General features: G+C 31.4%; 1 protein-coding gene across 1 annotated transcript in view; it reads right to left on the bottom strand.

The window, feature by feature from the left end:
- MS3_00004531 (uncharacterized protein) overlaps positions 1-25,450 on the bottom strand; it is a 358,189-nt gene that overhangs the window by 249,853 nt on the left and 82,886 nt on the right. The window contains exon 2 of the mRNA XM_051212462.1: positions 10,113-10,200. The gene's annotated coding sequence lies outside the window, so the exon portion shown is untranslated. The remainder of the gene's footprint in view (positions 1-10,112; positions 10,201-25,450) is intronic.

Below are 25,450 nucleotides of genomic sequence, written 5' to 3'. Positions count from 1 at the left end.
ACAAGAATTCGCCTATTCATATAATACTATTAAAAATATAGAAATTAATGTTAATGATAATAGATTATGTTGTTATGTATAATATCAAAGTAATGATGATGATTATGTAATATTGCATTCATTTAAATTGATTTGTCGTTTATAATTCCAATCAATCAATGAAATCAATAAATTTGAATAAACTAGATTAATAACCATTGGATACATAGGATATGATAATAGATATTTATAAATAGGAGATCACAGTACATAAAATGATTCGATAAAATAGTAATAATAATAATAGTAATAGTAAACGTTCCAGTATTGTCTAAACCCAATTCTTTTCTTGTGGTAATAGTTATATCTGTTACAATTTCTTTATCACTTAAAAAAAGGATAATAAAATGGACAGTTTCTATGATAATAAGAAAATAGTCAAATGGAATTATCTTTTTTTTTTTCTTTCTTTCTTTCTCTTATTTCATTCACTAATATTGAAAGAATTAGAGTTGACTGATCAAATTTTTTTGTACTGAACTATTCCAGTCTTTTCTTCTCTTTTAATAATCCAATTTCATAGATGATCAATGAATATAACAAGGATTCTGTTTATTATGAATGAGATAGGCAATGGATAATGATAATAGTTTCCACCTGGTTAAATAAAAATTCTATCATAATACCAATTATTCATATGAAAGAAATGGTATTCCATATTGTTATGATTATTTATCTTTTTTATAATAATGTAAATGATAAATAAATTTCAATACATATAAAAACCATTTCATTTTTAATTCTGACATTTATTTTTAGGAAATTGAATAAGTAAATCTATATGTCTAATAAAAGTATGTCTGTAAATCATATTTGTCCTATGTATGATAATGCATATATCTGTCTGTCTGTCTATCTGTCTGTTCATCTATATCACGGTTCATTTCCCAGAATGTATTTGGTACTTGTGTGTTTCTGTATAGATATATATATCTGTTTCTTGTTTATTTTGAGAGATAAGTTGAACAAGAAAAGATGAGTATGATGAAATATAACAAAGTACTCAATAGTGGAAAGACAGGAGCACAAGTTGAAAAACACAACTAACTCACTTATATTGAATTTCACCCAAAAAAAAATGAGAGAAAATACACACAACAACAATAAAAATGATAACGATAAAAGATGAAGAACAAAGGGAGTATTTATATACTCTTTTAAGTAATATTCATAGACAAACAAACAGGCATACATACATACATCACAGATCAAATTGGAGAAAAAAGAAACAAGAATAACAAACAAGCAAGAACATCACAGGTCTGATATGATGTCGAAAAGCCACAATTCAACAATGACATCAAACGGACATATATATATATATATATATATATATATATATATATATATATATATATATATAGTGAATATATGTCAACATAGCTTCAATGAGATGTGCTTTGTTCTATATGTTTATTAAAGGGTATGTCATGACTCTTACTTTGTTTTCCTTTTTGCTCTTAAAAAAATATGTTCAATTTTCTCATGACCATCATGATGTATCCTAGTTTAATGTTATTCGTTTCAGTGAAATGTCTGTGTTTCAAGCTACTAATACTTTTAATAATAATAATAATAATAATAATAACAATAATAGGGAGAAATAATTGAATAGTGAATTTTTCACTGTAATTCCATTTTTGTATTTTCTAGAATTTAACCTTGAGATATATGAGTGACTATTTGTGTTGATTTGTTTGTTGATGTGTGTATAAAACATTATGTTCTCTTCCTCTAATGGTTCATACCTCTGCTGATTTCAGTAGCTTCTTCAACCTTATTATTATTATTATTATTATTACTATTATTAAACATTACCAATTATTTCATAATGTCACGTCCTTCACACTACATTGCTCAACGATGAATCTATAATTGTCTTACTGGACAAAGTTCAATTCAGCATTAATCATATGTACTGATGAAATTTTTCAGAATTTCAATGAATCATTCAACTTAAAAGATAATTACTGTATAAAAACTATTCACAAGTATTACAAACCATATTCATATCACTCATTTGGAAAGGCTTTTTCATAAAACTTTAAATTTCTCAATTTTAACTTAATTAACAACTATTTGTATTCGTTTTAGGTTACAGTTACAGATATTTAAAGTGGATATAATTTTCCATATTTCAGATAGGTGAAGTTGGCAGTAAACTATTTTATTCTAAATCTACGTGTTTCAATGTTTTGTACCAAGTGACTGCTTTAGAAATTTTATTTTTTTGAAGGAATATACAAACTGTTCTTAGCTAGACTACAATTGGAGACTCAAAAGTATTCCACATAAGATGGAACACAGAAATGTCGATCTTGTGTACGAATATTTAATCTCTAGACCGCCGAGCCGGCATCCGAAGGTCTATGCGTCTAAGTTTAATCAATTTTATGATACTACATACTATTCTTTTATTGTTTTCCGTAGATAACCATCTTAAACCGAACGTGGCTGAACTCTATTGTTCACAGCTGCACATTAGAACTCCAGGAATCGCAACCCGAAGCTATCCACTAGTGAGCATGTGACAATATAAAATAAACTTTAAATCCATACTAAGCAGTAAGTAGTCTTCTCCATTCATAATGATAAATTTCGATAAAAGTTAACCTGCTGCTTTGTTTTTTATATTGTTTGTTTGAATCTTCCCACTGATGTTTAGGACTGCAACCATTTATACATCCTGTGTGGATTTGTTCAATATTGCCTTGAATCATATATAGAGATAGATGGTAGCTAGAAGTGGAATTCAGGACTAGCGTTTCTTCCTACTTGGGACTTGTCAGCTGAATGTACCTGCATTGCAGAGTTGATATTTACTCTAGGACTTTGTATTCAACACGTTATTTCACTTTACAAATGTTCTTCATTGTTGAATCCAATGTAGATTTCTTTTTTCATGTTGACAAAATTTTGTTCTCTTTCTCAAATCCATAATATTCAGACTGAACAAAGAGAGTGTTTATTTTCAGATTATCGATCTGAAAACAAATCATTAAAGTTTTAACCACGAACAGGTATTGTTCAACAATCCCAAAAACGAAATGAAACATTAGTTGATTTTATTATTATTATTATTATTATTATCTATACATAGATTATGGTTTCAATCCCTACACGGAAACCGTTGAGAATATCAAATCATTATGAAGTAGTTCTACGCTGACTTCAAATTTCCAAACATTTCTTCATCTGCTATTAATTGTTGATGTAAAACAACATACAATAACTAACAAATCGTACAAATCACTTATTATTCATATCATTATTGTTGCTAAACTACTTGTATATTTTTCAGTAGTAATTATTGATTATCTATTTTAACATATAAATAATCAGAATGGGTTTTGTGGAGATTTTTTTATAGAAATTTCACAGGTTGAAATTATGCATCAAATGGAGCTAGACTACCATGGAAAACCTGGAAGCATTCGACGGCTGTTTCATCCTAGTATGGGAATCCTCAGCAGTGCGCATCCACGATCTCGCACCCCGCGGGATTCGAACCCCAGTACCTACTGGTTTCGCGGGCTAAGGAGTCCTATACTAGAACGAAACGGCCGTCCAGTGCTTGCAGGTTTTCCATGGTGGTCTAGGTTCAATTGACTCATGATTTCAACCTGTGAAATATAAATAATCATTTTAATAAACTACTTTATCAATATTTATTCAAATCCCTAGCAATGACAAAATAATTTATCTATAATCGCTTTAGTAACAACTGTTGATAATCATATTAATACTACGTATTACCATTATTATTATTATTATTATCATTACTACTTATAATGTTATTATTAGTATAGTAATAATAATAAACAATAAACTATAAACAATTAAATAAGAATAATTGACTAATTAGGAAATTAAAAATTAAATCGTATCCTGATTGACAGAGAAATCTATACTTCATGATGAATTCATTCATTGGTCAGGATTATCAATAATGTCAATAACAATAACAGTAGATGTATAAATAAACACTGTAAAACAAAAAGAATAAACATGATAATAATGATAATATAGTTACTAATATATAATTTACAAGTAGTATTTACAATAGTAGTATACAATACTGAAAATAAAATAGAAAATATTCCCCTCCAAATAATAAAGGTGAATCATAAATAGCTGAAAGAATACATTGGTATATGTTTTGTAGTTTTATTTTAAATATCTTGAATACTTTTACCACTTCCACCTAACTATTTGTATGTATTTGTTTGTCATTTTTTAAATCTTGTAACACACAGAGAAAATCAGTATGGGGTTGTGGAGATTGTTCAATTATAGATTGAGATCATAAATCGATCAATGTTAGACCGTCATTAAAAAATGGAAACATTGGACGGCCATTTCGTCCTAGTATGGGTTTCTTGATCAGTGATCATTAACGATCACGCACACGGGATTTTAACACAAAAACGTTAGTCTCGCGAGTGAACGTTTAAACTGTAGGGCACTGAGTCAGCATGTAACGATATTAACGTCTAACTTGAACCGACCCAAATCCGCCAACCGCATACTGATAATTTACATGTGCTCACTAGTGACTGGATTCGAGAAGTAATTCTCGGAGTTCTAGTGACAAACCATAACCAGCGAAGTTTGATCCGTGTCGGGTATAGACAGGTATCTACCTCAAACAATGGAAGGTGTTCGCACAATTTCGTGGGTCGGTTGAAGTTGGAAATTAACACCGTTAGATGGTGGTTCAGTAATCTAAAGGTTGAGTGTCCGCACGTGAGACCAAAGGTCATGTGTTTGAGCCCGCGCGCAGGATTGTGGATGAGCGCTGCTGAAGAGGCCCATACCAAGAAAAAAAGGCTGTCCAGTGCTTTTCAGGTTTTTAGTGATAGTCTACTTACATATCTGTATAACGAGACTATTTTAATTCTCTAAGTGAATAAATATATATGTGCATATAACCAAAAATTACGATAAAAATGAACTCTGAACGACTTTTAATCATGTCAATTGTTTCAGATGAATTGCGAAATCATATTATTATCTATTTGCTACGTGAGTTCACAAACATTCTCTTTATATATTTATATGTAGATTATTTCTAATTATGAATACAACGATTTGAGTTATGTCATTGCTGGTATTATGAATTGAAATCAATCCACTCTTAATGTTAATGTGAACCCTGGGAAGTAGGTTAATAAATCTCAATTAGGATAAAATATGGGTCGTGAATTTCATTCTTAGAAATAATTCAAATTTTTCTACAACATATATGCATGCCAATATATCCATATGTGAGTTGATTTCATTGACTTGAACGAACAGAATATGATAAGTAACAAAGGAAATGACGATTAGAGACTATTATAAGACAATAATGTTTATTGATAAACTAGAGAGAAAGCTTTGAAGGGAAGACAAGCATATTAAATTATCTTGACGATAATGACAACCACAACCATGATAGCGGCTATGATCGCAATAAATACAAGTCAATATTTATTCTTTAATATTTATTATTAGTACTGAACATGGAAAATAAAAATATGAGTTAGGAAGAAAGTCAACGTTGAAATTAATCGGCACGGAATAATCTTAACAAACAATACTGATGATGATAATATTAGTAGTGTGATATATGCTACTTATATCAACAGATATAAGTAGTATGTAACACCAATAGAAATTGAAGTGTCTGGCAGCAGACGTTTCAAAAGATCTAATAGAAGAGAATAGGACTAGAGAGTGATTAGTATAGAAATGAAGGAACAACAAAGTCTGAGACAATTGATGAACATTTTGTAAATCAAGAATTGAACGTATGGTATTCACATTTTACCAATTAACTCTGTGAATGCATCAATGTGTACAAATAAACTTGGTTGCCTCCCATTGTGTTCTCGTTCACTACAGTAATAATAACTGACATTCTAGACTTCAATTTGTGTTACATTATTGAGAGATCACAGTTAAATTAAAACTGTCCTAAACTTTACATTACTCGTTATTTTATTAAGAATTATAGTTGAAATAAATAATGTAATGGATTGATTTGGTTGTTTGTTTGTTTTGTCTTTTGTCATCAAACAATCGTATGTTTATTGAATTTTATCAGATTGTAGAAAACAATACAATGTAATTACATTTCATTATACAACATGTTCTATCTTGTTGTATCAGGTCAAATATATTGGAACATTAAAACAATCTGTATTCTTATTTAGATTTTTCGGTCAGTTTAAGTTTTAGATCAGTTGTCAATTAAAAAAACCCTCGTTGAATCACATCAGAATAATCGAAAATCACTAAGTACTAAAGACGGTTGTTGTCCTTATCTTAAGATTCATCAACAGTAACTATCCATTATAAGTAAATCTCCTACAAAACGTCAAATCAATGCAACGTGATCTGTTCTAGTTTTTTTTCTTTTTTGCTTTTAAAATCTATCTGGCAAGTATGTATTACACTTTCAGACATGATGTCGGTTGATAAACGATTTTTAAAAAAAATCGCGCTAACAACTAATAATTTGCCATCAATGAATATTTGATGTTAACTAATTACATTTGATACATCTGATAGAGATGATGAAAACAAGTTCTTTTTTATCGATATTATTTCAAACATTCCAAGGAATACTACTTATTATTTTTTCAGTAGTAAACATGTGATTTTCCTAAGTCATCAATAGACAAAAGTAGGTTTGTCTGTTTCTTTTTTTACTGAATATTTTCGTTGGTTAATTATTTCACTGTGTCATCATCAATCAGTAAAAAATGATAACGATTTTTAAATGTAAGTGTTACAAATTGTAACAAGATTGCACAGACTACTGATATAAGTACTTTAAAAACGTGTATTAATAAATCTGATAGATATCAATAATAAGAGAAGGAAATATACTGACTTTCCATTGTGTGTATATGTTTTGTATGTTTGTTACCAATCAAGAAAGTTCATACTAAAATTAAAGTTAAACTTGAAATCTTAATTTTTGACGGGGGTAAATTGTTTCATGCTAAAGTTATTCTACGGAAAGGCAACTTAGAAAACAAAACAGTGTAAAAACTTCTAAAGCTATGTTTTACTAGGTGGTATCAGAAATTTACATCCACTTTATAACTTAGAGGAATAGGTGAATATCCACCGGTGGCACAATTGATGACGAACTAAGTAGAATTTAACAAGTGATTGTAGACAATTAATTTCCTCCAAGGGATATAGAAAAAACTGTGAAGTCAAAACGATAACATGGAAGAATCCCTGGAGCATCATATAAGATATTTTTGGACATTAAACTTAAAGGAGATATTGAGATTGAGATCATTATGACTAAACTTTCAAGATCTTTCGGAAAAATGTTCTGTCTTACCAAAATTGGTATTAGCTTCCCCATCAAGCTCCCGCTTCGTAGATATTTAAAGGATGAACCCCCTGTTAAAGTTACCTCATTGTGTATCTACAAGTCTATTCGGCCTTGTGAAAAGAACCTATACTTTCATAAAGACAGACTCAACATGTGTAGTAAAATCTTTGTATAACTTAGAGACTAAAGCAATCCAGAGAATTAAAGCCTGATTTCTATGTACACAATCACAGGTTCAGTCATTCACTCTAACATGATCCCAAACTTCCTTTAAATTTTCCAGTAGTTAATCGCTCGCATGCGAGGTTGATAGGTCCTGGGTTCAAATCTCGAGGGGTGGGGTCATGGATGCACACTGCTGAAAAGTCCCATACTAGGACGAAACGGCCGTCCAATTCTTCCAGGTTTTCCATAATGATCTAGCTTCAATTGTTTCATGAATTCAACTATTTAATTAGTAATCTGTTCATTTTATTTTAACAGATTATTATCACAAAATGTCAGATACAACAGTTTATCTTGGTGACTCATATTACTCAATTTAATATAACCTTAGGGATATCTGTCCATCTATTTGTCTAATATACATATCTCAAATGTAATCATCTAATGAGTCAGAGATTCTCATCTTTAATTCATAACTTAGAGATAATATCAGTCTGAATTATTAATGCCAATAGCAAATCTAATTAGATAATATTTACAACTTGTTTCCTTTTTTTGTCATAAGAAAATTGTGATGATTCGCATTTAAATATCCATTTAATAAACATACAAAGTGTTATAATATTGTATATAGGATAATGAATGATGATAGTTGTAGTGAATGACCTGAATTGTTTTTACTTTACAAAATAATCTTAGTTAGATAAGAGTTGATAATTGAAGAGTAACTGTTTTGTGTTACTTCAAAAATTTCTCAGTAGACTATACTCTTCATGGTTTGATAATGTTTATGTATTGTAAGATGAAGTAGATTTGTAGTGAAGGAGAACAAAGGTGAGGATAATCGATCATATCTAGCACAAAAAAAACTACACAGTTACTTGAAAAAAAATTGAAAAATCGTACTCTAATACTTCATTTGCAAACTGTTCATTAATTGTCACAGACTTTATTGTTCCTACATTTCCATTCCAATTACGTTCTGTTCCTGTTGTTCCCTTCTTGATTTTTTGAATCTTCTGATGCCAGAAATTCTAGTCCTGACTTACTTTATATATTACATATGTCGATATAAGTAGCAAATATCACAGTCCCATATTAGGGCGAAACGACCATCCATCACTTTCAAATTTTCAATGATGATCTAACATTGATCAATCCATGATCTTAATCAAAATTCAACAATCTCCACAACCCTATACTGATAACACATTTCCGTTAGTTCCAAATAAATTGTTAATTCTTACTGAATTTTTTGATGTTCCTGTTTATTAAAGATTTTTTCATAACAAAATCTAAAAAGCATGTTTAGTCTAGAATCGGATTTCCTCTCTATTCTGCATGTTGTTAAATCATTATCCACATTAATCAATAACCTTCGTCCTACATATTTGCATAAAAGTTTATGCATAACAATCTATGTCACTTAATTAATCCTAATTAAACAATAATTAACTTTTACAAAATAATCCGAAAAGGGATTCTTGGATTGGTTAAAGTTAGACATTATCACCAATGTATGATGGCCGGCTCAGTGATCTAGTGGTTAGGCGCTCATGCGCGAAGTTGATAAGTCCTGGGTTCAATCTCGAGAGGTGGGATCGTGGATGCGCACTGCTGAGAAGTCCCATACTAGGATGAAACGGCCGTCCAGTGCTTTCAGGTTTTCCATGGTGCTCTAGCTTCAATTGACTTATGATCTCAACTATTGAAATTACTATAATATCCACAAAAACCCTTCTGATATTAAATACACAATTGACATTTTGAATAAGCGTATTTCGTTTCTTTTCATTGAAGGATCAGTTTTGTATGTAAACACATAAATTCTTTAATAAATAAACCAATCTATTAATATCAATATTACTGAGTTGACTAAAAATTGTGCTTTGAATAAATACAATCACAAACATCAATTCTATCTGGATTTATTTAGTTTCTATGATTGTGAGGGTGGAAACACAAACAAACAACAACGTCAACAGGTAGACAAATAAGAAGTGTAGTCTATTTTTACTTTTAACTTTCTCGTACTGTCTCACTTTGTCTCTTTTCTTTAATCCCAATTATCAAGTAATAATAATAGTAACAGAAAAAAATAATGGAAATTTGTTTCGGTGAATTTATACTTCTAAATGAAATAAAAAGAGGATGAAACAGAATGGAATACAACATCCTCGATTTTTTTTAATGCTAATTATTTGTTTTACTTCATTCTAAAACAGAAAAAATGAGTGTGTGTGTGTGTGAGGGAGAAAGAGAGAGAAAGAGGTGTGGAGTGACGAAGTAAGAAAACAAGTAGAAGCTGAGATCGAAAGTCTGAAGTACTAATGCTTTTCATAAAGCTTGATTTCATCTATTCTTTTCCTTACTTACTTACTTACTTACTCACTCACTCACTCTCCCTCACATATAAACATATATACTTAAATAATTTTAAAATTGTTATGCAATACTTGAGTACAGTAATTTAACTTTTCTAGTTTTATATTAACTTAGAACATTTTTGCAGACATTCTGAACAAAATTATCCATTGTAGAAGAAACAATTAATCAGAATATGACTTACCGTCTAATAATCAGTATTTATATAAGTCTATATATGATAATAGATGTTAATTAATCCAAGTGAATTTACTTTATTGTGCACTTTATATCTGATAGAAAAGATAAAAAGAAAGTAACATAACATTAAGATTGTTGTATACACTTGTGTTGATTATATTAAGTTATACACATCGTGAATGTAATAATAATAATAATCTAAGGCGGCCTGCTTGAATATCTGAGCTACCTGTTCCCGCCATCTAGATATTTTAACAAGTTATCTGTTTTCCTTTTTTGTTTTAACAGATCATTATATCAATTAATTGCATAAACTATTCCGGTGCATTTGTGAGGAGTTTATGACCTTTCATTGTATGAGTTACAAAAATATACTATCGGCGATGTCGTAATGGCTGACAATATTCTTTGAAAAGAATGAATATAATTCAGATGTCGACTTTTAAAATGCTAATAACTAACTAGTAATCACTCAATAACTCCACTTGAAGCTTCTGTGAGGCTACTGCCAGTCCCAAGCCCGGATAAAGGAAGGGGGTTGGGCATGGGATCAGCGACCCCATCCCGTAGAAAACTAACTCGCTAAAAAGACACTAACCAGAAAAAAATTATTCAAACTACTTAAACTCTGCCCTGGGAGTCAGAGGGTCTTCATTTGGGAGAGTTATGAGCCTCATGATGAAGGCCGAGTTCCTTCGGAAGCCATGAGGCTGATGCCCCTTCTGACAACCAGAGCAACCATTTACTTAGGTACATGGATTACTCGTAAAATGTGGGAGACCGTGAGGGTCTTCCAAATTGCCGCATGCAGAAATCACTCGATATTTATCATCAATATCGATCAAACAATAAGAAACGGGGACTTGCTGAAATACTTTGTGCTGAGAATTCTATATTGTACCAAAAAAGAAAAATAATATTGAATGAAGCCAGTAATGATAGTAATAAAATAAATATACAAATAAGAATAACTCATATGGTTTTGAGATGGTGGAGAAGATTTATAGCTCAAGTGGATGATTTGGATGGAGTTTTGTTCTCTGATCTGGATGGTTTGATCGTGGTCGTGACAACCAAACCATTCAGCTCAGAGATCAAAATAATAATAACATCAATTATGATTGATAATTCATTGATTCATTGTAATTCTTAATAATTCATAAACCTAAAACAGATTGAATTAAACGGAATCCTTGTGTTTTGAATGTAATTGAATATTTCTATACTTTAACGAACAATTCACAATTGTTAAGAAGTAACTGTATAAATTCGATCATTTTGTATTTGAATTGATCGAAAGTATTTTTAAGAGTGTTTAAACTCTTGGTAAAGTCCTATTCTCATTCAATGTTAACTCTTACCATTTTTTGACAAGTGAAATATTTATCAGAAGGGGTTTCGTGAAGATTTTAATGACTTAATAATTGAATTCATGAGTGAATTGAAGCTAGATCACCATGGAAAACATACGTATCCATGATCCCGTGTCGCGAGATTTGAATCCAGGACCTATTAGTCTTGCACGCGCGAACGGCTAACCCCTAGGTTCTGGGTTCGAATCTCGTGGAGCGGGATCGGGGATGCACACTGTCAAGAGGGAGTTCCACACTAGGACGAAGCGGCCATCCAGTGCTTCCAGACTTTCCATGGTGATCTAGCTTCAACTGACTCATGAATTCAACTATAAAACATATTTATCTGTTCATGATTATGTATATGATTAGATTGATTTACATCTGAATGATCCAAGGTTTGATAACTAAATGATCAAAAGTAACTTAATAATAAAACATGTAAACAACAAAGATTGATCATTGTACGAGTTACCGATAGGTTTGTTATTTTATTCAATTAATTTATGTCTATATTTGAATAATTCATTACCCTTTTTAAAATTTAAAATGGATTAAACAACGGATATAATTAAGAAATGATTATGAAAGTGTTTTACTTAGCTAAATAATAAATTACACTAGTGATACACTGAAATTCATTTTGTATATGAAGGAGTTAAAAGTTTTTCAGTAGAATTACATTTATGCATATCAATCAGTTCATCTGCTTCTGTACAGAAAGCCACATCGACTATAGATTTGGCATCGACTAGGTATTTATCAATACACCTTCCAGTATTCTATTACATGAATTGAAGGAAAGAAATGTTGTATGAAAGTAAATAGTTAGGCAATTAATTATAATCAATGGGGAGACAAGAAATAAACATTATTGAGATATTGTTAACAAATTACCATAGGGATAACATTATTCACAATTTTATACTACTAAATAAATTTGTCAGTAGCTAACGAATTAGTCACACCCAACTGCGTCACAAGACAAGCCCTCACATGGAGTCCTCAAGACCAAAGGAAAAGAAGAAGATCAACGAACACATTACGCCGGAAAACGGAGATAGACATGAGAAAAATGAACAAGAATTGGATGGAACTAGAAAGGAAGGCCCAGGACAGAGTGGGTTGGAGAATGCTGGTTGGTGGCCTATGCTCCATTGGGAGTAACAGGCGTAAGTAAGTAAGTAAGTAAGTAAGTATCGAACTAGTCAACATTTATAAAACATTTGACCTAATTTTAATACAATAATTCATTAATCTTTCACTGAGTGAATGATTAATAACATTATCATCTATGAACTGATTACCATCTGACAACTGTCCTGACCTAAAATTATTTATCTTTTGGTCACTAGTCCTCATCATCTTAAAGAGAACATAATGACTATTCAATAACAATAAAAGTGATTCATAAGCATTAAAAAAAAGAAACATTTTGCTCCTGGTTATATTGCTCAAGGGGATAGTTTTGATTTATTGATCAATCATTTCTTAATACACTGACTAGTCGAACCTTTTATTAAGTTTTGATTTTTCCCAGATTGATAATGAAATGCCATATTATATATATATTTGGGGCAGTGAAATAATGAGTCAACATAAGTCAAATTGTTACACATACTGATGTAGAATATGAATATAGAATATTAATAATGGTTTATAAAGAGTATTACGATCCAACCACATCATGAACCAACCAGTATTAAACGATTATTGAAAGGAAATCTAGAAGCATTGGATGGCCATTTCATCCTAGTATAGGACGCATAATAAGTGTATATCCATAATCCCATAGGAACAACTCAAACACAGAATATTTAATTTCAAATGAGAACTCTTAAACTTTAAACCATTGAACCAACATTCAACTGTGTTAGTGTTTAACTTCAATCAATCTACAATTCTGTACGATGATCTTCTATTGTTTTTAGTGAATAACTGCTTCACATACAACAGTTAAACTTGAATGACCACGGGTTTTCACTAGAACTTCGAGAATTACCTCTCGAAGTTAGTAACATTCTGGCACATGATGATTATATTTCGAAATAAACCAAGCATATTCAGTGATATCTCATAACAGTATGATAAATGAGGTAAAATTGTAGGTGGCCTGATGTTAGCAGATTATTCACATAATCAGGATCACTAACGACCTATTAGTTTTTGAACCAATTTGACCAACTATAAATACCAGTAAGTTTTATTTGGTTTCTTTATCAAGAATGTTTTCAATAGTTGAGATCATGAGTCAATTGAAGCTAGACCACCATGAAAAACCTGAAAGCACTAGACTGCCTTCTCGTACTATTGTGTGACTCCTTAGCAATACAAAGTTTTGTATTTATTTTCTGCATAAATGATTTTGTCAACAGTTACAAATATGAGTAGTTGCTTAATGGAACTACAAACCATCATACAAATCAACAAATTAATATGTGCATTTTATTAGAACAAACAGTAAATTATGACCATTCAACCTTATTAAAATGTGTATCAAATAAATGACAGCATTATGGAAAATTAGTGCTTACAATAAATTATCATTATATTATAATTAAATCCCAAGTCCTGGATCGTCTATATGCACTCTTCAACAGTCTCAAAAACAGGATGAAATAACCATCTAATACTTTTAGGTTTTCAATGATGGTCTAGATTACAATCAAAAGTTGAATAATCTAATAATGATAAGTATGTCCATGGATCCCTTTTTTTTATTCTTGCCATTGTAGAATATTATTTTTATTTTTGTAAATGAATTTCAAAATTGTTACAGGGAAATCCTTCAAAAAAAGGTTTATCTTTACTTATGACTTCATTTACATAATTATTTGTAATAATAATTCTGTCTTTAAAGAAAAGAATGAAATGTAAATTGAATTTTATCCGACAAACTTTTCTATGATGATTGAATTTTACACTTGAATATTTTGTTTTTTTATTGAGATCATGAACCGATTGATGTTAGACGACCATTGAAAACCTGGAAGTACTGGACGACTGTTTCGTCCTAGTACGGGACTCCTCAGCAGTGTGCATCAACGATCCTGCTCGCGGGTCTAACATCAATTAGTTCATGATCTCAATGAAAAAAACTTAAAAATCTCACTAGTCACTAGCTTTGTGAGAAAATCCTCGGAGTTCTGGAGAGAAGCCATAACCAGTGGAGCTAATCCGTGTCGGGTAGAAACAGGTGTCTACCTCAGTACAATGGAAGATGCTCGCGCGATTTCGTGGATTGGTTGAGGTTAGACATTAACGCCATTGGATGCCGGCTGGCTCAGTGGTCTAGTTGGTTGAGCGCCTGGCACGAGACTGCTGGGTCCTGGGTTCGAATCTCGCGGGGTATGGGATCGTGGATGCTCACTGCTGAGAAGTCCCACAATAGGACGAGTTGTCCGTTGAGTGCTTCCAGGTTTTCAGTAGTGGTCTGACATCGATCGGTTCATGATCTCAATAAAAAAACGTCACAATCTGCATAACCCCTAAACTGAGAATATTTTGTTGTTAAATTGAAGTGAAAGAGGTTTTTTCAACATTCATTTATGAAGAATTCCATGTTATATACTGTGATGAAATATTTCTATTCCTCTCCTCGTTCTTGTTCTTGCTCCTGTCCTTCTTCTTCTTCTTCTTCTTCTTCTTCTTATTATTATTATTATTATTATTATTATTATTATTATTATTATTACCATTATACTATTATTATTATTATCATTACTATAATTACTAGGCCACTTCGGATAAATACGTTGCTGAAATCAAGCAACAAACTTATATTTTACTCTAGTTGGTGATTATTTATTTACCGCAAAGATCTTTTTAAAAAAATCATAATCATAAAACAATTACGTCTGAATTATTTTATTATTCTAATGGCGTCAAAGTTTTGGTAAATTTATCTGCTTATTGATTAATTAATAAGTAGTCAGAATCATATAAATAATTTAAAGATTTTTTCGGAATCTAACATTCTATATTTAGACATTTAACCTGAAAAAAAAACATTCCTATCTTAACAAGTTTAATATGTCAGTGGTAACTGAGTTGTGTTAATGAAATACTTATTAATCATATGTTACGTCCAAAAGAATAACAAATGGATCATCTATCCAAATGCATATAGAGCATGAACTATGAAAATGAACTTGAGTGACTCTGTTCAACTAATCAGAGAATAACAAAAATAAATGAACAGTTTATTATCCAAGAACTATAAGTTAGAATTAGAGTGAAAATTTTAGGATTTAGGATTAGGATTATAATTTACACTTCGTTTTTATGCACCCATATTCTGAGTATGGACCCTAAATATTGAACTCATTAACAGTTGAGTATCTAATGGTGTTTTCGTGACTGAAAACTTGAAACTACTTATTTGTTTATGGTTGGCTTCTTTTACAGTTTCGGCTTATCTAAAGACTATTAAAGCTTGTTTTCTCTATTTAAATGGACTAAAATTGATGTTTTGTTTTTATAAAGAGTGCCTTTATTCTACTTTTTTGTTCAAGATAACTGTTGCGTATCAATGTTCTTGATTGATTATAAAATCAATTTGGTAAATTAATTCTATTACAGAGTTGCCTTCTAATTTTATTTGAAAAAACATTAACCAATACAATTTGAAAGTAAATACAGTCTTGATATGAAATGGCTTAGAAGGTTAATAATGAGGTACAATCTTTAAGACAACCTAATAAGATGACAAAGTTGAAGATTATATTTCACATAAACATTCAGTCCTTAAGGCGATTTTACTAGATTTGTATCAGTAATTTAGAAGATGTTTTAAATAATTTAGAGAAATAACTGTTATCAATTAATAAAATCCATAGGTCAGTAAAAATTGGACAAAAAAGGTCAATATACAGATGTAAACTTAGTTAGATACCTCGTGAAATCCAGGAAGTACAAGATACTTATTTCGTCCTAGTATTGGACTTTACAAACTCATTACACTAATAATAATTATGTATTCACAGGTAACTACCGTCGAGAAGAGGTTCAGAGAAATCTAGTTAGAAGCCGTGACTAGTGACGATCAACCATGTCGAATATGAGACAGTGACTTGCCAGTGACATTGAGAGATGGTTGTAAAGCACTAGAATTGATTGAAGATAAACATCCAAACCATCGGATGTCTACTAAGTGATCTCAATATTTAGCTCTCTATACGATGTATTTGATGGACATTTCATCCTAGTATGGGATACATAACAAGTGCACATCCATGATCCAATAAGAACAACTCAAACACAGAACATTCAGTCTCACATCAGAACTCTTAATTTTTAAGCCACTGAACCAACATTCAACTGTGTTAATGTTTAACTTCAATCAATTTACGATATTGTACGATGATCCTCTATTACCTTCAGTGAATAAATGCTTCACATCCGATAAGGTTAAACTTGACTAATCACAGATTCTCACAAGGACTCCTAGAATTACCTCTCAAAACTAGTCACTACAACCCTATACTAATCGTATGCTTCATTAATAAATATATTTTTCACTTATACAAAATTTTAATATAAACCGTGAAATATTCCAATAAGTCCAAATCGACTTTAAAGCAGATTCTTTGAGGCTATAACAATCAAAAAACTAAAATCCGACGTTTATATTTGTCAATCTCTACCGTCCTACTTCACTGGTAACATAAATGACCAATGTGAGCAATGTTTAAATTCCATTCTTAAAGTAATTATGATATTAATACAGATAGTTTAATACAAAGTGCGTCCTACTATCTTATCTTCCAATATTTTTACCAAACCTTTTTCGTATTGGGTAATACAATCATTTTATCCTAACTATATGTAATTACAAGAGCTGGAAAGGATTGCCCGGGACAGGTTTGGATGACGAGTGCTAGTGGGTGGCCTATGCTCTTCCATGAGGAGTAACAGGAGTAAGTAAGTAATTACACCGTCAAATTGTTAACACGAAATTTAAATAATTTACTATCCACTAAAGTATTGTTCATTTCTTAATTTCTTAGTAACGTGTTAACACTTCAAACTAATTGAATGTATTATTCTGTATAAAGCAAAAATTACAACGAATGTATCATATTTTAAACACAATATTGTTTAAAGCTTATACAACTGATTATCTGCATTCAGAATGTGGGAGTAAACGCCATACATTTCGTTAATTTTCATTGTAGGATTATAATATGTCGACCAAATCCGGAAGGGTGACATTCTTTCTTAATACCGTATTAAAAAGAAAGCAAAGTTACGCTATTATATATATGTGTATTCTTCTCAGTTTGGTAGCCTAAATATATGAAGAGTTATAAACACTTATTAATCAACTTGTGAAAACGAAACTTCCACCATAGACTTGATTTTCTCCTGGATATTTACTTAGCCGAAATTCTGAACCATAATAAGAAACAAACCGGACCGTGTACTATAAACTATGCAAACTGAGAGTTTCAAAAGTGTGATTAAAGCTAAGAAGATCATTTACGACCATGTAAAACCTCTGGATAACTGATTACTATAGATTATTTAACAAATATCCTAACGGAACTTTGTTTGACTTAAAAAACAAAAAAAAAGGATAATTCGTGTCATTTATTATTTCCAAACATGATGTAATTTTCAGTTATTTTTGTGGAAAAAGCACGCGCCCATTCGCTAAAGACCTACCCCGAGGCAATTACGTTATATCATCTAGCTTTCAAGAACCCAGTCTTAAAATGTGTTTTAAACTACTATTAAGTAGTTTGAATGACTTCACGTAAATTTTATATAGTTTTTTTCCCTTTAATGAATTTGAACACAGTTTACAGAATAAAATGAATTCATCCTATTTCTTGGCCTTTCATCAGATGTTAACAGTTTAAAGTTAAAATAGTCAACATTCCCAAAGTAAACGTTTGTAACACTTTATATAGTAAAGTTGAAATGGGTAATCGATACGGAAGTAAAAATCATCATTAAAAAGTAACAGACACTTGATATAGTATTAAATATAGTTAAGACCGATCCATATTTATGTTCCGAAAGTAAGTAAACATCCGGTCATACGAAATAGAAGATAGACCTTGATAATTATAATGAAAAGAACGCGTTACGTAATCGTTGTCAAAAAATAAGACAAATATTCCCTTTAATGTATTTGGACATTGAAGGTTATCAGAACTATATGATATAGTAGCATACTAGATTTCGAACAGCCTGATAGCATATGTACTAGCTGAAAATCTTTATGAATTGGTTGAAGCTAGACATTAACACCGTTGGATGCCGGCCGGCTCAGTGGTTTATTGGTTAAGCTCTGGCGCGCGAGGTTCCGGGTTCGAATCTCGCGGGAGGTGAGATCGTGGATGCGCACTGCTGAGAAGTCCCATACTAAAACGAAACGGTCGTACAGTGCTTCCAGGTTTTCCATGGTGATCTAGCTTCAATTGACCCATGGTTTCAACCACTGAAATTCCTAGAAATCTCTACAAAACCCCTTCCGATAAAAAGGATTTTATCATACTTTCCTTTTTTACACTATGATCATGTCAAAAAAATTTACTCTCATTAACTGAAACAATAATGAGTGTAATTGCTGTACACCGTTTGTTGTTAATCCTTTCGAACGTTTCAGAGGTGTCCACACTAAGTACTTAACATTTGCAACTGCTTCATTTGATAAAAAGTTGTATAGAAAAACTTCCCACAGTCTACTTCAACTAGAATTTGTAGGAGCTAATAACTCTGTTCAGGAAGATAATGAAAGATGCACTATTGTGTATATATATCTTTTCCATAGATACAACTATCAACTTTCTTAGTTATAGACTAAACAAAACTGAAAACCAATAGAGGCTTGAGTCAATTTGATATTGATAACTTATTTTTATCCAGCTAATAATCCTATCAGGATAATATGCTGAACAATAAAACATGAAATGAAGAAATAAAATGACTTTTGTAAATTTCGAAGAAAATATTTGAACGATGAATATCTTGAGATAATTGAGAAGTACTTTGACGAGAATATGCTTGATGTAGTCTTTATTTTGTATATTAGTGTTAACATAATTTCAGTCCACCTAATTGCTTTTTACATGAGCACATAAATATTGATATAATGTATGACAGGAAATAATTTATAATTAATATTTTAATAATTGAATTCATGACCTTGACCAGTGGAGTTCAATCCGCGTAGGATAGAGACAGGTATCTACCTCAAACAATGGATGAATGGTTGCGCAGTCATTCATGGATCGATGAACATTGGAAATCAACATCGTTGAATACCGGTTCAGTAGTTTAAAGGTCAAACGTTTGCTTGCAAGACTATCATTGAAGTGACTACTTCTATGAATTTGGTGTTCATCTTGTTGTGCTAATGAAGTATGGTGACTTTGACCGATGAATATATGTACCTGTTCCTATGTTGTAGCTGACTGACTTATAGCGAGATCGAATGTACTGGGTTCGAATCCCGAGTGCGAGATTGTGAACGTACACTGTTGAAGAGTTTCATACTGGGACAAGATAGTTGTCCAATGCTTTCAGATGTTCAATGATGATCTAGTTTACATCAACTCATGAATTCAACTATTAAAATTACTACAATCTTCACAAGTTCTCATTCTGATAGTTCCTAGTTTTTCGGATATTTTTTAAACTTGATACAAAGTACAATGAATGAAGATATACATTACTTCGATTAACATTTCCATATCATGACTGAACACATAGTACATTATTCAATCAATTCAATACCTTTCTTCTCTGTTCAAACATTCGTTTTCATTCATTGTCCATTAAAAAAAGCAACAAAAAAACGAAACAATTATCACAGTTGGTGTTAACAAGTAAGTTTTCTTTTTTTTCTTCTTTTTCTTCAATAATTCTATTAAAATAATAAATAAATTTTATTAAAATTATCTGCTTTATCTGTATCCAACTTCAATTTTATTCTAAATATTAGACTTCTTCAATGTTAGAAAAACAAATGTTAACTGACAATTCAGTTAGTGATTGTTGTTATGTATGTTCTTTTATTGAATTTCATTAAAATGATAAACTGATCTAAGTTTTAATGAACTTTAATAAACTAAATAAGCTTGCACTAATAATAACTATATGCTTACTAATGATTAGATTCAAAGAGGAATTCTTAAAGTTCTAGTGAGAATCTGTGATTAATTAAGTTCAACTATGTTAGATGTAAAGCAGTTATACACTGAAGACAATAGAAGATCATCGTATAGTATTGTAGATTGATTGTGTTATAACTTGTGACCGCCGATTAGAGGGCAGTGACTTATCGATCGGACCAAGGACGCGTAAAACACGAGCGAGCAGCCTAGAGTCCTGATTAGTCCTGCTTTCCGCCTAGCCCAGTCTGTTAAGTCTAGAACCCCAGTCTCAGCCTCTGTAATATGGATCATTATATTTCAAATATACTGAGTTTATATACCAATCAAACAGACCTTAACGTACTAATAAAATATGAAACAACATTTGTACAAGAATTAGCCAAATGTGGCTGTGAATTAGGGAGGTAGTAATTAATATACTGCGTATAACTCAAGAACGGTAAAACGTATAATAATAGTTTATGGGTCAAAATAAAGCTTATAATAAGAGGAATATGAATATGCATAGGTTAGTTACTTAATAATTATAAAATAGAAATCTACTTTTCGTATTGGTCCATCAAGGCGGCCTACTTGAGCATCTGGGCTACCTGTTCCTCCCATCTTGATATTTCAACAAGTTATAGATTTTTGTTTGTTTTAATATATCATTATGTTTATGAATCGCATAACTTATCCTGCTGCGTTTCTGAAAAGTGTACAACCTTTCGTTGTCAAACTTACAAAAAGCTCAATAAGAGACAATGTGGTTGCTGGCAATATACAACGAAAAGAATGTACATTATTCAGATGTTCATTCACTGAAGTGCTAACGTCTAACTGGAGATCACTCAGTATTTATCGCCAGGACCGACCAAGAAGAAAGAAACGGAAACTTGTTGAAATACTATGCGCTGAGAATTCTATATTGTACCAAAAATATAATATTGAATAAAGCTAATAATAATAATGATAGATCTCAAAAGTTACCATTCATTATTCTTGTCGGGACATAACAGTTTGAAGTTAAACATTAATACAGTTGAATGTTGGTTCAGTGGTTTAGAGTTTAAAAGTTCTCATATTAGACTGAATGTTTTGTGTTTGAGTTGTTCTTATGGGATTATGGATGTACACTTGTTAGATGTCCGATACTAAGATGAAATGTCCGTTCAATGCTTTCAGATTTTCTTTTCAATGACGGTTCAACACTGATCGGTTATTAACTTCGAATACAATGATCAAATGAAACCAGTCCTCACAAAATCTCTTCCACGAAACGATAATATCAACAGTTGAGATCATGAGTCAATTGAAGCTAGACCACTATGGAAAACCTGGAAGCACTGGATGGCCGTTTCATCCTATTGTGGTACTCCCCAGCAGTGCGCATCCACGACCCCGCCTCGCTGTTGAAATTACTACAATCTCCACAAAACCCCTTCTGAAACGATAATAGTTAACTAATTATTGACTTATTTTAAGATGTTTCTGAAATTTTGGTATGAAATTGTGACTAGTGAAGTTCTGTTATACGATAAGAGAAACAGCTATCTTCAACTAAATAGTGAATAACAGTTTTGCTCCTTCGTAAATTTTCCGAAGTTGGAAGTGTACCAGTGGACGTCAACTCAGTAGTTTGAATAGTTAAGCACTCGTAGTGAGATAAAAAGATCTTTGGTCTAATCTATTCCATGGTCGCGGGTACACATTAATGAGAAGTATCATATTAGAACAAAATAGGTGTTCTTTGCTCCCTAGTTTTTAATGGTAACCCAAATTTGTTTAATCTGTTACACATTAAAACATTTCTTACGAAGATTTTGTTTGTTTTAGTAGTTAGTGAAGTTGATTTTACGAAAAAATTAATATAGTAAGAAAGTAATTCAGAATCAAACTTTATTTTACACCTCTTCTCAATGTCAAAAATGTTATTTGAGCACTTATAAGAAAGGATAAATTCAAGCATATTAGTAAGTATGGGTAGCAAAATTCTAAAAATTAAAAAATGTTAGTCCAAATATAATACTAGTGTTAGACAGTTTAAACAATCTAGCAAGAAGATTTAGACATAGATTGGGTACCAGTGAGTACTTGTCAAAAATACACTTATCTTTAATCTTTAGGGAACTAGAACTCCTCAGTCTATTTCAAATTATGTCATTTGGTGTTACAGTCAAGGAGATTAACGTTGAATTAGATATGTAATGATTAAGTGTCTTCATGAATGTAGGAACCAATTTTATGTTATTGTCTTGTCTGGTGATCGATATTTTATCGATTCATTATTTTTTTTAATTATTATTAGCGGCTTTATTTAATATTATATTCTTGGTACAATATAGAATTCTCAGCACAAAGTACTTCTTGGTCGATACTGACGATAAACATTGATTGGTTACCAGTTAGATGTTAACAGTCTAGTAAATCGACATCGAAATAATGTAAATTTTTTTCGATGCATATTGCTAGCAACCATGATATCTCTAATTGGGCCTTTTGTAACTTATACAATGAAAGATTGTACATTTTTCAGAAACGCACCGGAATAGGTTAGTATATTAATAAACTTAATGATATATTAAAACTTACTGAAATATCTAAATGGTAGGAACAAGTAACCCAGATATTCAAGCAGGCCGCCAAACAAAACAACTCAAAAATACTACATTGCTATTTAAATTTTTTTCTTTCATTCAACAGAGCACTTTCTATGAAATTCGAGAAAGAAACAATAATCTTATAGTCACATATGAATAATACCTACTTTAAATAATGTATTATCAAATGTTAATAAATCTGAATATTCTTTGGTTTCATAACGAATAGTGTTAAAACAGTATGAAATGACTTTATGATAGTTTGAATCTATCCGTCGTTTAAATTAAGCACTTCAACTAATTAGTCTTTTTATGTTTATTGGCATCCCTAGAGGATTGGCTTAATAGCGCAATACAGTTACAAGTTATAGATGTTTGAAGCAAAAGATACTTGGATACGAGTCCCAAAGTAGATATCAACATGAACCCAGATACATCCAGCTGACTTATTCCAAAAAAGAGAAAGACGAAACCCCATCCCTAATCATCATACAAATGAATATCCAACTTTGAAGAATAAAGCAATTTTCTAATACATATCATATTACCTAACCATATAAATATCATATTACATATAAATAGTATGATCTAATCATTCCAAGTGAATATATTAAAGACATTCACGTACACTATAATCTACATCTATTTAATAGTACACAGAAATATATAAACATCATTCATTAACTACATGTACTTACAAATAATCAAGCTATTTATAAAAAGAAGATTCCCAAAAAAATGGATTCCGACCCATAATCCCATTTACATACACAGTAATTGAATATACATATAAACATATACAGACATATATAAAGGTATACATGACATTATGTACTTGTAAAAGATACCAAAGTGTTTAATATAACTGATCTAAAGTTTCTTTTTGTTTCTGTTCTTGTTTTATTCTAATCAAAATACATAATTTATATCAGATATTGTTATGTAAATTAAACTCAATAAGAATTTTCTTTACTACTTTACAAATGTTATTTCAGTAATGACATTTTCATGTGAAAAAAAACACATTTCTACTTTATTATTTTCCATTGTATCTATGTGTTAATCATTGCTCTTTTCAAGTTAGATTAGAAACAAAATAAACAAACTAGAAAAGTATCAACAAGGAATTTCTGATGAAAAATGAATGAATAAGTGTAGAGAACAAAAGAAGTTTTTTTTAATAATGAAGATCATGAACCGATAGATGTTAGACTACCATTGAAAACCTGGAAGCACTGGATGACGGTTTCGTTCTATTGTGGGACTCCTTAGCAGTGCAAATCGATGATCCCGCATACGGGATTCGAAACCAGAGCCTTCAGTCTCGCGCGCAAACGCTTAACCTACTGGACCACTGAGCCAGCTGGCATCCAATGGTGTTAATGTATAACCCCAACCAATCCACGAAATCGCTCGACCATCTTCCATTGTACTGAGGTAGACACTCGTTTTTACCCGACATGGATTAGCTCCACTGATTACAGCTTCTCATCAGAACTCCGAGGATTTTCTCACGAAGCTAGTCACTAGTGAGCACATAGTAACTATCAGTATAGTGGTTGTGGAGATTGTTAAGTTCTTAATTGAGATCATGAACCGACATTAACACCATTAGATGCCGGCTCAGTGGTCCAGTAGGTTGAGCGTTCGCGTGAGAGACCGAAGGCCCTGGGTTTGAATCACGCGAGTGGGATCGTGGATGCTCACTGCCGAAGAGTCCCACAATGGGACGAAATGGCCGCCCAGTGCTTCCGGGTTTTCAAGGGTAGTCTAACATCAATCGGTTCATGATCTCAATCAAAATAGTTAGATAGTTAGTTACGTATATTTAGTGGAAAAATGTATTTAAGTTTGAAAGAGAATAGTAGACAACAATGAATTAATATCATGTATATAAAATTTTAGATGAGACTATAAATTATTGATGAACCAATAAGATTTAAGATAACATTGTGGTGTGTGCTACTGATGTCGATAGATATAAGTAGTCATTATCACTAATCAAAAGTGAACCACCTGACGATAGAAGATTAAGAAGATCAGGGAAAAGAGAACAAGAACAGAGAATGAATGCTATGGAAATGAAGGAACAATGAAGTCTGAAACAATTTACAAATGAAATATTTACCGTATGGTTCTCAGATTTTACTAAGAAATTCTGTAATGTGGCATTAAAATAATCCAATTGTCCCCATTTTTGTTCTCGTTCACAACAAACAGATCTTGGGTTTTTGGCACGAAATTTATTCATCCATTTGGCTAAATAGCATTTTGGCATTTTGATCG

Source organism: Schistosoma haematobium, chromosome ZW, assembly GCF_000699445.3.
Source record: "Schistosoma haematobium chromosome ZW, whole genome shotgun sequence".
NCBI lineage: Eukaryota > Metazoa > Platyhelminthes > Trematoda > Strigeidida > Schistosomatidae > Schistosoma > Schistosoma haematobium.
Note: the sequence above shows the minus strand (reverse complement) of the source record. Positions and strands in the feature narration are given on the sequence as shown.